The 14,269-nt window shown below is 50.2% G+C and overlaps 1 protein-coding gene and 1 non-coding gene across 2 annotated transcripts in view; one reads left to right on the top strand and one right to left on the bottom strand.

Annotated features, from left to right (window-relative positions):
• LOC147698070 (sodium/hydrogen exchanger 2-like) overlaps positions 1-14,269 on the top strand; it is an 866,654-nt gene that overhangs the window by 380,106 nt on the left and 472,279 nt on the right. The gene's annotated exons all lie outside the window — the stretch shown is intronic.
• Positions 9,115-9,221, bottom strand: LOC147698071 (U6 spliceosomal RNA). Its single transcript, XR_015299494.1, has one exon. It is a non-coding gene; the product is annotated as a U6 spliceosomal RNA (small nuclear RNA).

The raw sequence follows: 14,269 nt of genomic DNA on the forward strand, positions 1-14,269 counted from the left end.
GGAGGATGTATGCAACATTAGGAGCTTGTATGCAGCTTGGAAGTAATATTCTGTGAATTGTAAAGAGTGTAACAATCCTGTAGGTTGCTGAAGGATAGGAGCCAAGTTCTGTAGTGTCAAAGCACACGAGAGACTTCTGTATTGTTGTGAAAGACGTGAGAGGAGTTATTTGGATTTGTGAGGAATAGGAGCGAGGTCTATGGAACTAGGAAGGATGCAAGAGGAGCTCAAGAAAGCTGCTCTGGGTTGGAAACTTTGTTCGGTGGAGTTGCGAGGGATGGGGGAATTCTGTGGAACTGTTAAGGAAACTGAACAAATGGAGGTGACTCAAGAACTGTAAAAGGCAGCAGATGTGGAAAAACAGAAGACATTCTGCAAATTAGTTAGGGAGAGTTATGCATAGTTGGGAGGACATTTCTGTATAGTTTGAAGGTGTAGATATGTGATGGATTGGAAGTATGCTCTACACTTTTGAAGGATGGGGAAGTGCTATGAAGTTGAGAAGGGGTAGAAAGAGTTTGTAAAGATGCGAGAGCAGTTCTGCAGATTTTGAAACATGCAACAGTTCTGTATAGTTGTGAAGGATGGGAGGTAGGAGATAGAGTGCGGCACGCTAACCCCTTGGGGCATCTTGGTGTCGAGTACCAGAGGTGGTACTCACTTACTTTATCGACTTTGGAAGGATGAAGGGCTGAGTGGTCACGCCAGAATTGAAACCTGTGACAAGGAGGTCAAAGGGACATTCCTGACCTGGTCAGAAGATAACCGAGAGAAGCAAGAGTGGCAACTACTTGACCGAAGGAGGTCAGCAAGGGAAGCATTGAGATGCTGTTCAAAGTAGCACTGTATCTTCCTGGCCTGACAGGGTGGGTGAGCTGGTGAACTCAGCAGTGCTGCTGAGACCCCAAGGCTGAAGCAGAAATGTAACAGCGCCAGCACTTGGTGTCCCAGGGGGTCTGATCGCTATTGAGAGGTGCCTGTAGTCACCAATTCAAAGTAGTGTGTCACTGCAGTGAAGAGGTGAAACTCTTTGTTTCAAACAAAAGAACTGGAAGCACCCAGTGTCTGACAACACCAGCCCATTTTAAGCAGGCAAAAAAAAGGGACGTCAGTGCAAACCGGCAATATCACTCAGTGACTCCAGGGCTCACTGTGGCCTGCAGATCACGAGACTGAATCCAGCAATATCACTCTGACTTCATGGCTCACTGTAGCCTGCAGATCACAAGACTGAATCCACCAATGTCACTCGATGACTTCAGTGATCACTGTGGTGGGAGTGCAGATCACTAAACTGAATCCGGCAATAGCCCTCAGTGACTTCAGGGCTCACTGTGGTCTGCAGATGTCGAGCCTGAATTTGGCAATGACCGTCTCAGCCCTTCATCCTTCTGTTGTAAATAGGCTGGGAATCATTATATCTGGTTACGGTATGTCGTGATACTGTCACAAAGCTAACTTTGAGGGGCACTCCTCTGACAGAGGCCCGTGTTTGCCAGAGCATCAGAGGAGTGTGTGTCCGCATTAGAGAAGAGGTGTCCACAGCAGGAGTCAGGACAGGTTTAGGGCAGAGCTAGCGAGCTATTGGATGGGCTCACAGACGGAGACCCCCATGGCACACTTCACACTCTGCACAGGGCCCTGCATACACATTGCGAGGCACCTACAGACACTTCACAACTAACAGACAACGAATCTGGCAACACTGGGCTACAGTTCTAGCATTTAGTGAGAAACTCAGAGCAGTGCCATTTTGAAAAGACAGAAGTCCCCCTAGAAAGTACAGCAAATGAGATTCTTCACTGGTGACGTTTCGCCAATGAGAGTTGCTCTAATTTTAATAGTGAGGCTTGGAATGCAAACAGTGCCGGATATATTGGCATATCCTTCTTCGGGTTGAGAGATGATTGGAAGTTTGAGCTAGAGAGATTGGAAGCGGAAATGCGATGAGAGATATTTCGGCTCTGACTCCCAGTGCTGGTCATTGATTTAATCAAATTGTTGCCAGATGGATATCGAAAATTGTATGTCTAAGAGTGACAGCAGAGAGGGACGGGGTCAAAATAGTGGAGGCACAAGGAACGTAATTTGGCAGTCAACTTACACATTTATTATTATTTAATTGAGCCTAAGTATGCCGAGTTGGAATCCCCATGTAAAAAAATAAAAAATATGCAATTTTTTTTTTATCGGCTGGGTACGCGTACCTATGCAAACCCTGCAATTTTTCAAAAAATTAGATTGGGGGGGCCTTGGGGGTCCTTGTGGGACCCCCTGAGCAGGCCTAGGGGGTCAGGGTGTTTCTACCCTGCCCCCTTTGCGTGTTTTCCACCTTTGTTTCCCTGCTTTCTTGTGCCTAAGTCTACCGAGGCACAAGATGGCTGCCAAGACTTTCTGGTTTAGAGTGTTGACAGACAGTTGACAGCCAATTAGCATTCAGCTTGTGCTCGGGAAGGTACAGAGTACAGTAAGCTTACAGTAAGCTTACTGTAACACCGCCAATATATATCTATGATTTTACTTTTGATTTACTCAAGAACTACTGAACGGATTTACACCATTTAACATAAAGGCCCATCTGTGAACAGAACTCTACATTTTTGCCAAGTTTGGTGTAATTCCTATCAGCCGTTCGGGCTGTAGCCCCGGCTAAAGGTCCTATGGGAAATTGCATAGGGAAAACACATTTTGGGACCCCCTTTTTTCTCGGCCTCTGCTTCACGAATCACCCCCAAACTTTCAGGGAAGAAGCGGAGCGGAGCAGGCCATCATCTTGGGGAAATTCGTGAAGATTCGTCCACCGGCGCCAAAGTTATTTCAAATAGAATGTTGCGGATTTCCTATGGAAACTAGGTTTTAACGATTACTACCTACTGGCGACTACCAGTAGGTAATATATAAATATAAATATTTCTTTTTTTCCAGGTACATATATGTGAAGTTAAGTATAGTAAAACTTTACTTACGCATAGAAACTTACCTTCATGGTATTAGTGTCCTCAATATTCTTGACACAATATTTTGTCCACACAGTATTTTTTAACTCAATATTTTTTAGAGCATCAGAAATAGTTTGTGATGCTGTTTCAAAGTATTTTTAGATGATATATAGACGATTATGTTCTGTAATGTAAACAGTCCTTTAGAGGCCGATTGATGCATCAAAAATCCTACAGCATGAGGTAAGAGAAATCCACTCCTCTGGGCGGAGCCAATGCCTATTCTGTGTATATAAGAACTGTCAACAATACGTGTTTCAGGAGAACACTTTATTCAGCTTATAGCAAGAAGAAATTGTCCGAACAGTTTAATGACCCTTTCTGTGGTTCTTAAAAGTTAATTAATAGGGTAAATTACACTGAGACCCATAATTTCCCAAAAACATGGAACGTAGTGTAGCAGTTAGAAATGCTGCACTGATGGATAGAACAATATTCATACCGTCCATCCATAATAGGTTGCTCCTTGGCTCCAACCTATTATGGATGGACGGTATGAACATTGTTCTCAAATGACAAGTGTCCATTAAGGATCCATTTTATGTTCCTTCGAAGCACTAATGTATCATGGACATAATATCACCCCATTGAAATTGTCGATTGTAGTAGCTAATTCTGTACTTTCTGTCTCCCTTTGTTCAATGAGCCATTCTTACACTGTATATTTCCTTACGTGTAAACCTGTACTTTACTTTTGTATTTTGCATTCGTTTCTCTGTATTCCGAATTTTTTCGCAATTATTGTATCATTTGTATTTTCTGTATTAGTTGTATTATTTGTATTCTCAAATAAAAAAGATTTGAACTCCAAAAAAGAAATGCTGCACTGATTGCATGACAGGGAGTGAGCAGGAGAGAGTCATATCCACAAATATATGTCTCTTTCTCCCCTCTCCCTAGCGCCAACACAGCTTTTAGCTGCCATGTGCAAGGCAAACACCTTAGCGCTTTAGTGCTAGGGTGTGTGCCTAAGTCTACTATCGGTCTGTACACGAAAGGTCCCTTTCCTGTACAAAATGCTATGGATAGACAAGTTTAAAACCTTTTCCTACTGTGTTTGTGGGTTGTACAGCACTGCCAAATCCCCATTTCCTGGCATTAATTAGATTTCCAATTTAAACATACATGAAACACAAGCGGCCACATGCATCAAAGTCCGATTTTGCGATTCCTTATTTGCGATTCCCTAAAAATCGCAAATAAGGAATCGCAAAATGGGATGCATGATTTAAATCGCATAATATTTGCGATTCGGTAAAAATCGCAATTTTTAACGAATCGCAAATATTATGCGAATTCTAATTTGCGATTTCGCAATTCCCATTGATTCCTATGGGCCAAAAGGCCCATAGGAATCCATGGGAAGGCATTAACATTTTGCGAATTTCAATTAGCGATTCGCAAAATGTTAATGCATTCCATAGGTGCAGGGGGGGGTCCAAAGGACCCCCCCCCCCTGCACCCCTGAAATGTATTTTGAAGTGCCTGTTTCACACACACATGTCCTAAGGACATGTGTGTCTGTAACATGACAGTGTTTTAAAATGCAAATTTGAGCATTTTAATACATTTTCGCAAATTACCACGAGGTTCACCCTCGTGGTAATTTGCACCCCCTAATTGCGAATTCGCAATTTTAAAAGTAATCATGTATTGCTTTTAAGGAATCGCAAATTTGCGATTCCTTAAAAGCAATCGCATTTTTGGAATTCGCTAAAAATAGCAATTTTTCCAAAAATGTTTGCTGCATCCCAAAAACCTATTTAGGAATCGCAAACGGACGAATTTACCGATTCACACCGTTTGCACTTCCTAAATAGGTTGATGCGTGTGGCCGAAGGTGTTTTTCAGTAAATAGAGGGATGGAGAAAAGGAAAGAGGATTGTATTGAACAATGTAATTTATTTACATATTATTGCTGAAACCAAGCAATGAGTTGAACTGAATCTAAAAAGAGAGATAACGATTAAAACATTGTCTATTTACTGAAAAACAGCTTGTGCTTCATTTATGTTTAAATTGGAAAACTAATCAACCCCAGGAAATAGGGATTTGGCGGTGCTAAGGAAGACAGACCCTACTAGGGAACACTACATTTGAATTGGACATTACGGGGCAGATTTATGTTAACTGGCGCATCCCCTTGGATGCGCCAGTTAATGTGCGCCATAGTGCGCCACAGCTACGCCACCCATGGTGCGCAGCATTTACAATGCGGCGCACCATGGTGCAAAAACGGCACAGATGCGTGACGCATCTGTGCCGGAAATGTGGCGCATTGCTGGAGTTGCGTCGCAAGCGCGACGCAGCTCCAGCAAGGCTCGGGGGTGCCCCATCTTCACAATGCTGCATCAAGACCTACGCCTGCTTCAAGCAGGCGCAGGGTTTTGACTCAGCATTGGCCTGAAAGTGACTGAGTGAAATCTCATAGATTTCACTCAGCCACTTTCAGGAGGCGTTCCTCCGCAGGAACGCCCCCCTGCACAGGAACGCCTCCTTATGGCGCAGGGCTTTACAACGTGACGCATCTCCTAGATGCGTCACGTTGTAAATAGGGCGCATTGTTTGCGCCACCGTTGCGTCAAATAAAGTGACGCAATTGCGGCGCAAAGAGGCGCAAGGGCATCATAAATCTGCCCCTACATTCTTTGGTCAGAGAGTGATACCCCTCGAGCACGCTACAAACTGAGTGCATTAAATTCTCACAGAAGAAATGTTGTGCATGGTTCCTATGCATTCATATTGTGTGCTGTACAGTGCATGCAAAGTCGGAAAAGCAAGAAGTGGAAACATTTCTCCTTTTAACGGCGGCTTCTCTGTAGTTACATTGTTGGCACTAAACCCTGCCTACTAATGTTAGTAGATAGGCTTTAGCGTCAAAAAGCATAGGTGGTTGGATGGAAACGCCCATGTACCACCCGTGTAACGCCCCTTGTGGTAAAGTCATGCAAAACAGCGTCTCGCGCTGCTTTGCCTTACTTTTCCATACAAACCAATGCAAATACCAATTTACATTGCTTTGTTAATTTCCAAAAAGGACTAGCGTAGGTTTAGCGTTAAAACAGTAACGTTAGCCCGCGCTAAACCTTTCTGAATCTTGGCCCGAGTTTTAGGTTGCACAATTCTGTAGTGTGGCAAGGATTTCTGTAGACACAGCGCTAGGTATTTCAGCAAGACTATTGTTTTTTTCTGTTTTGCCTACGCTTGAGTTTCTACTCCTTTCGCTTTTCCCAGGTAGATAGAGCACTCGTTTAAACTTTGACTCAGAGATGCCATTGAGCCAACAACGTAGAGTAGTGCTTTCCGGTAGACAAACAATCAGCCCGTAGAAATGCTTCTCCAATTAAAATCCGGTTGAACCAGATTCCTCCTTTCATTCGAAACTGCGCTGCAGTTCACGTGCTCCTAATCAGATCTTTCTGCAATCCGTGCACGCACTGTCCCAGGAAGCTCTGAGGTCGTGCGGGTTGTAGGGAAAAACCACGTCTGAAGTACATGCGTCATCTATGTTTACCCAAATCCACGTCAGGGAGACAGTTTCCTTTAATGATTCTTTTACCGAGTGTCAGATTTTCTTTCCTCTTTCTACATGCATGTTATAAGGAAGGCTTCTTTCGAAATCGTAGGCAACTTGGCCCTAGCTAAGATTCGTTGTTCCACCACCGACTGCCTTTTTACTTTAGTCAAAGATGACAGTTCATACGTGTATATTTATGCACCTAGCATTCTTCTCACCGCCCCAGTATTTGCAGGTCATAATTTCTCGGATCTCCATTCTGCTGTTTGTAGCATGAACATGCTGGCAATGCCTAGTAAGACTGCAGTTTCCTAACTGAAAGAGACATATGTGGCCATTTTATCTAATATTTATTTTTATTTGGACATGTATTCATTTATTCAGTTTCATATAGCTTGCACCAGTCCCTAGAGAGGACTGGTGCAAGTTCTAGAATTAATAATAAGTAGTTACAAATTCCCACAAAATCAACAACAGGCAGGTAAATATAGAGACATGTTCACTGATCTAAGGCTCTCCGCTTTCAACCACTGCCTAATAAACTAATTTGCCCCTGGAGGCCACTTCCCTCTTTTACCTTTGGTGCCAGCCAGATCCAGCACTAGGAGTGTCCCTCCCCTTCGACCAGTGACAGCTACCACTGCCTGAACGGACACTACCCGAGGTCTTTGGTGTTTTCATTATTTCGTGTGAAATCTTTAAATCTTACCTGATCTTTGAAAGTGTTGTGGTGTACAATTTGTCACTTTGAACCCTAACATGGAAAGTGGCTGGATCAATAGTTTTGAAAGCATGGACTTCTGTAAAATATTGAAGGCACTTCCTTCATTTTGGCATTGGCCATCGTGCACAGGAGTGGGCCTTAGATTCATACATAGCAAAGCAAGATGGCGCGTGCTGCGTGGCCCAAGCACCCTTCAGGATCGTCTTGGTGCATGCGTCGAGAATTTTGCCTACATGTTGCATGTACGTTTACAGAAACATGGTGAGCCCAAGCATGCACGTCAGATGGCAAGCAAGAGAAGGATGTCCTTCTTTTATTGAGCCTTGACACAGAGAGAGCCTTTATCCTCGTTACGCGCTGCCAGTGTGAGCTTCTGTTCCCTGGCTTCAACCCCCTGTTTTTTTCAAGTCCCAGGAGGTTTCTTCAGTTCTCATAGATCACAGGTGGAGGACGGAAAGCTAGTTTGGCATCAAAACAGAGCATCTGTGTTTCTTGGGGTTTTTGTGAGGCAGTGAAAGGAAGAAACAGAGCCGTGTCCGACCCGGCACTGTCACACACCTCAGCTCTCTGCCCAGGGGATGTTCCACTCTGTCACCAGAGAAAAGAATTCGAGTTTCATTTCCCTGGTCTGTCGCACCCACCTCAATGAGATGAATGCGCGACAAATGAGCATATTTTTGTTTGGGTTACTTAATGACTCGCAGCTGTAACTAATCAGAAATGCCCCGGTTACTTACCGGTAATCTTCATTACTCCGAGTATAGTCTTCCTCGCCACATGAGTTACAAAGTGAGCTTTAGCTCCACAAAAGAACCCTCCAAAGCAAAAAGAAACCACCTCCCACCCCCTCCCAACATGGCCGACCAGTCCCACCTGACCTCTATAAGAGGCGGACCGGCCCAACCAACAGCCTGATCTACCAAGCAAACAATGAAGCCGATAGCCAGACAGGGAGGGGGGGAGGGAACTCATGTGGCGAGGAAGACTATACTCGGAGTAATGAAGATTACCGGTAAGTAACCAGGGCATTACCTCCTCGTAAGTCTTCCTCGCCCCCTGAGTTACAAAGTGAGCAAATACCCAAGCCAACAAGGCTTCATTGACCACCAGAAGAACAACACCACACGGTGATGCAGAGAAACCAACCCAAGGTTGAAGTAGAATAAACGACAAGAAAACAGGGATCACAGGAAACCTGAAATCAAGATATAAAGAGAAAGTAGGCCAGCCAGGAGCCGCAGCACCTGCACTCCGAACGGCCCCAGCGAAGTCCCCCGGGACCGAAGAGACCCACGAACAAGGCGGGGGACGACACCGCCGACGCCCGACAAAACTCCACAGAGGAGACACCCTGAAGGGGGCCCAGGGAACAGAGCCACACCTCGCGGACCGACCCTGGGCCCCCGCCGGATCCACCGAACCCAGCGAAGCGTAGGGAAGGATGCCAGCCCGCGAACCAAGGTGGAACGAGGGCTAGCGGCCCGAACGAACCGGGCCAAAAGACACAACACAGGTCATCCCACCGGGAAAGGAAAGACGTGCGGCCAAGAGAAGCAAAAACAGCACGCCGAACAACCAGCACGGACAAGGGAGGAACCCCGTCGGCCGGGAAAAGCGGTAAAGAAACCACCTGAGTCCGAGGCCCCAGGGAAGGAACCCCGGGAAGGACACGGGGGACATGCCGGAGGAACAACCCCGTCCGGCAAAACCCGCAAGAAGGGCGGGGAGCGGAGGAACGACCCCCGCACACCCATCCGCCCAGCAGACACCATCGCCACCAGGGAAAACCACCTGAAAGGCGAGGAACCGCAAAGCCACCGAGGGCCGGGGCCCAACAGGGCGGACCCCGAAGAGCTCGTAGAACGAGAGAGAAGACTCCTGCGGAACGCCTCACGAATTTGCGAGTCACCCTTGCGCAGGGGCCCTGCAAATCTCCTCCGTACCGTTCCAATATAAGTATATGTGCAGCCGAAGCGAGCACCCAAGGGGGAGACTGGCAGAGCGCCCATGGGCGAAGGACAAATAACCTCGGAGCCAAGCGAGCCACCAGGGAGACCAGCCCGTCGAACATCGGACCGTTGAAGGCCCGCAAGGCAGCCCAACGGTCCCACCGGGACCAAGCCCCGCAAGGGGTCCACGAAGGCGCGGACAGCACCAAGCCGACCGCACCCAAGCCAGAGGGAAGCCCTCCGCCCGGCACAGTAAGACAAGTGGAAGATCAGTGGTAGCCCAGCAGCAAAACCACCGCCCCAGAAGTTCAACCCCGAGCAAGCAGCGACCACCGCCCAAGAATCAGGCCTGCCGACGGAGGCAGGCCAGCAGAAAGGGCCGGCTCATCCCCGGCTCCAGGAGCGGGGGACCCAACCCTGGAACGAGAAGAACCCCGCTCGGCCAGTAGGCTCGAACCGCCCGCTCGCCAAAGGAGCGGGTACCATGGGCGGCGGCCCCGCCGGGAGCCACAAACTGAAAACGCCCCCCGAAGTTGCGAGATAACGCACAGGGGCCAAGCCACTCAGCTCTGTATCGTTCCAACAGAAGTCCATGCGCTGCCGAAGCGCCCAGGAGCACTCCGGCCCTGCCCAAGCGAATCCCGCAGCTCAGATGGCACGGGGGAAACGCGAACAACAGACCGCAAGGTCAAGCGACAGACAGGGCAACCACAAGGACCCGGGAGGAGAGAGCAGAATCCGGGCCGGAGGGCCGAGGCCCCCCCCTGTGAACAAAGCCACTGGAGGCAGACTGCGTCGAGGCCCCAGGCGCCGAAACACCACCGGGGTCAGCGAGACCAGGCAACGAAGGCCAGATCCGACCCAGTCGGACCGCCCCCACCCAGCCGGACCCCGGGGGAAAGATAGCCCGAAGGGGCAAGCCGGTGGCACCTACACCAGCCGGACGACCGACCCGACCCAGACCTGGGGACACCGAATGCACCGGTGCGACAGATGGCAGGCCCGGAGGGTCGTTCGCGGGATACAAAACCCACGCCTCCAGAGGAGACTGCGGCCAAAACACAGCGCCTAAGACCCCTCGGCCATCCGAAGCACGAGGAGCCGCGTGAATCTCACGTATTCGCGTGTCAACCGCGCGCAGGGGCCATGCTAATCTCCGCCAGGCCCCCAAATACAGTTAAATGTACATGTATTTATATAGCGCAAATCGCCCATATCGCAGGCATCTATGCGCTTGCTCAGGGAACCTGTCCTGGTATTCCCCTGTGAGATACCCCGGCAGGGTATCCACAAGGTGGAAGCCAGGCATCCCGCCGCGAGGGGCCGTTGTGGAGATTAAGCAAGCTATTGCAAATGGGCTGCCGAAGCGAGCACCCTACGACCCCCGAAGGCGTACAAGCCAGAGACGGGATCCGAAGGGACCCCGACGGAGGAGAGACACCGCCTGACGTGAAGTCCACGAAAAAGAAGAGGCCGAGAGGAATCACCCCTCCCGACCGGGAGCGACAAGACCCACACCCGGCGAAGAACATCCACCAGGGGGGCCAGGAGCACAGCTCCCACCCCCGGGCCGGGAGGCAAGGCCAACGGAAGTACCCGCCACTGAGAGAGGGAACCCCCCCTCGCCGGCCGGCCCCACAGGCCGACCCCAGGAGTCCGGAAAAAACAACAGGCGAGACCAAGGACGGAGCCGGCCCCCCGCAACCCGTCGAGAAGGCAAACGCCCCGGGGACAGCCGCGACCCAAGACGGGACGCAATGGAGGCCACAGCCCCCCCCCCAGGGGACCCCCAGGAGAGAGATGGCCGAAAGCCAGAACCTAGGGGTGACCCAAGGAAGGGAGCGGCAGACCCAGTACCAGACCGGGGAGAGCCGAAACTCGGGCCCGGATCCACAGGCGGATGGGGAGGCCGAAGGAAGGACGTGTCCGGGGGAGCGGGCCCCAATGAAAAGCCGTCACCGTCGACAGGGACGCATATCCTTCCCCAGCATTGAGTCCGAGCGGCAAAGGAGACAAGTCCACCTCCCCAATGCCCAGCACAATGGACGCAGGCCGAGGCCGGGAGACCGGAGACATGCGCCGAGAACGCACCCCGAGAAAAACCCGGGAATACCCCCGCCGCTGGCAGAGGGAATTTCACGCCCTAACGCGGGACAAAAACACGCACTCGCGTTACCTCCCTGCGTAGGGGTCCTGCCGAACTGCACATCAATGCTCAGAGCCGCAGAACGCGACTCCAGGTAGGTTAGGCACCGAGGCCTAGAAATCCCCGGACCGGGGACGCAACCGACCCCAGAGACCCGCCGAGGCGGGGAACCGCCTACAGGGCCCGGGCCTGCCCGGGACCGCTGCACCAACCATCGGGCCACCCACCCTCTGGACGAGAGGTAGACGAGGCGAGGAGGGGTCAAGGGGACCCCGCCGCGCAATGCCAGAAGGGCAAGCGTCGTCAAACAGGGAGACCCCGCAGATGGAGACAGAAGGGATCTATCCCCCCCCCAAGGAGACCAGAAGGCACAGCCACCCGGCCACTCAAACTCCTCGGGTCCGGAGCAACCTGACGGCCTAGGACGAGCCATGGCGTCAGAATGGGAAAACAGACACAAGGGAACTGACCCTACGTCGCACCGCGCACTCATAGGTCGCGCCAGTGAACCACAGAGAAGCAGGACATGACACCTTGTCCAAGTTTACACAAGGAAAGTAAGACATTAGTTCAGAAGTACAGGATGTGCCGTCGACCCCGAGGATCGAACCGTGGTTGTCAGCACCAAAGTCCGTACTCTAACTGTCAGTTGTAAATGCCACATCAAACAACGCGAACACCAAACATTGTGTTGCCTGCGACAGCCAGACAATACTGGGCCGGACACAAAAAACAGTAGTGAGACAGCAATCACATCGTGCCAGTGACGCAGCAAAGAAATAAAATATTGCCCTCACCGAGGAATGAACCCCGGACCCTTCGAGGAGGAGACAGACGCGCCCTAAATCACAGTTTTGAAAATTTCCCACCTTGGGATATTTCTACAGCACTGGCAGGATTCGAACCCTGGCCTGTGGGGGCTGTCCCCACCAAAGGTACAAGCCTTACCTTTGAGCTATAGCTCCTTGGTTGCACGCAGCGTCCAAATCAGCCGGGGAATGCCACGCAAGACCGAAGAAAGACATCCTCGGACGCACCTGGAGGCAACCAGACCCCGCCCCCGGGGGGCGTCCGGAGTCAACATCAGCTCCGCAAACCGCCGCGGCCCGTAGGGCCAAAAGACACGCAGGGAGGCGGCGGCGCACAGCGCCGCGGAGGGAGCAACCGGAGCCGGACAGCGGAGCCCCCGAGGACCCGCCGACAGGCAAGGTAGGCCAGCCGTGAGCAGGAAGGACTTTCGAAACCGGAACGGGCAGAAACCCAACACCTCCGTGAGGGAGCGTTAGCGACTCACCGTCTCGAGGCCGGGTAACACACGCTGTGTGTTCCAATGATTTTGCCTCGCCGGGGCGCTGCCGCTCCAGGCACGGCCCCAGCACGGTACCACTGAGCAACCACCACGGAAGCCCAGAGTGCCCGTAAAAAAAGTATGCAAATGATAACTTCTCTACCCAATGCACGAAACACAGACGGGAGAGGCGGAAACAGTTATGACTAGCCAGCCCTCTCAATTCATCCCCCTACCGCAGCAAGAACACATTAACAAACTGCAGGCAGACAGGGGAGCAGCTCAAGTCCAATACCCTTTGCAACTCATTAGACAGCCAGAATGTTAGATTCAGGTCACTTTCAACAGCAGTGTTTGTGAGCAGGAGATCAGCACACACACATGAGCATACACACGAAGGGTATCTGCTGCGTAGGACCCAAACGCCCACATAGTGGTTAGGGCCCATCAGTAACGACCTGGGGAAACAAGGAATGACTAAACACCCCACATCCCCGGCCGCCCCACCCCCCCTGTAGACCCTTGGCACGCTATAGCAGCACCTAACTGGCCCCACAGGACCGGGGGAAGGAAGAGGGGGGGGGATTAGTAGGCCTAAGGCACTAGGGACCGCTAGAGCAGGTCCTCCACCCTAAACCCCAGGGCCAGCTCACTCCGGCCCATCTTACCTGAACAGCGCTCTGGAGAGAATCGCGCAGAACAAAAAAAACAGGCTGTTGGTTGGGCCGGTCCGCCTCTTATAGAGGTCAGGTGGGACTGGTCGGCCATGTTGGGAGGGGGTGGGAGGTGGTTTCTTTTTGCTTTGGAGGGTTCTGTTGTGGAGCTAAAGCTCACTTTGTAACTCAGGGGGCGAGGAAGACTTACGAGGAGGTAATGCTGATGTTTCCTGTTATAATCTTTAGTTTATCATATACTCTCTGTGGCATCAAAGGCTGTCCCGTGAAGCACATAGATTAATAAATGCGGTGTCATGGGGAGAACATCTTATACACATCATGCATTTCACCTTAATTAGAATGCATCCAGTCAGCACTTATCCCTTAATGATAGACTGCAAACAAATCAGTACATTCATTCTGGGGAAATTAGCAGTGCAATAGGTTTTAAATACTTTCTAGCACAAAAAACAAGGGACAGTTATGACACTGTCTGCTACTGATAGCTTTAGCTAAATGTCACCACGAGTCATACGTTTACGAAATCTAACATATTAATCGAACACTCAATCTTGACAGATGTGCAATAATTTATTAACACATTCATTGGGTTATGTGGTTAATGAGGACGATTGTTACAGAGGAAACGAGATAGGGTCTAGGGTCTATGGTGCCAACTGTGGAAACAGGGAACCCAGGTTCTACTTCTAGCTCTGGAATAAAGTGGTGGGATTGTAAGCAAATCACTTGTACATAAAATGAATATGTTCACATACTTAATGTAATTGCTCAAGTATGGTACTTATGTGCACTAGCTGTGTCTCCTAATATCTGGCTACCCACATGTATTTACAGTGCTCTGTTGGTAGATACATGTCGACCCCACCAATGGTGAAATGAAATGAAAATTGATTTCTTAAGCACATGGCTGCCTAAGAGCGTCCCAGCGCTGGTACACACCGCAAGCTTCCATGATCCTCAGACAACGGA

The sequence above is a fragment of the Lissotriton vulgaris genome, chromosome 8 (assembly GCF_964263255.1).
Source record: "Lissotriton vulgaris chromosome 8, aLisVul1.2, whole genome shotgun sequence".
NCBI classification, from domain to species: domain Eukaryota; kingdom Metazoa; phylum Chordata; class Amphibia; order Caudata; family Salamandridae; genus Lissotriton; species Lissotriton vulgaris.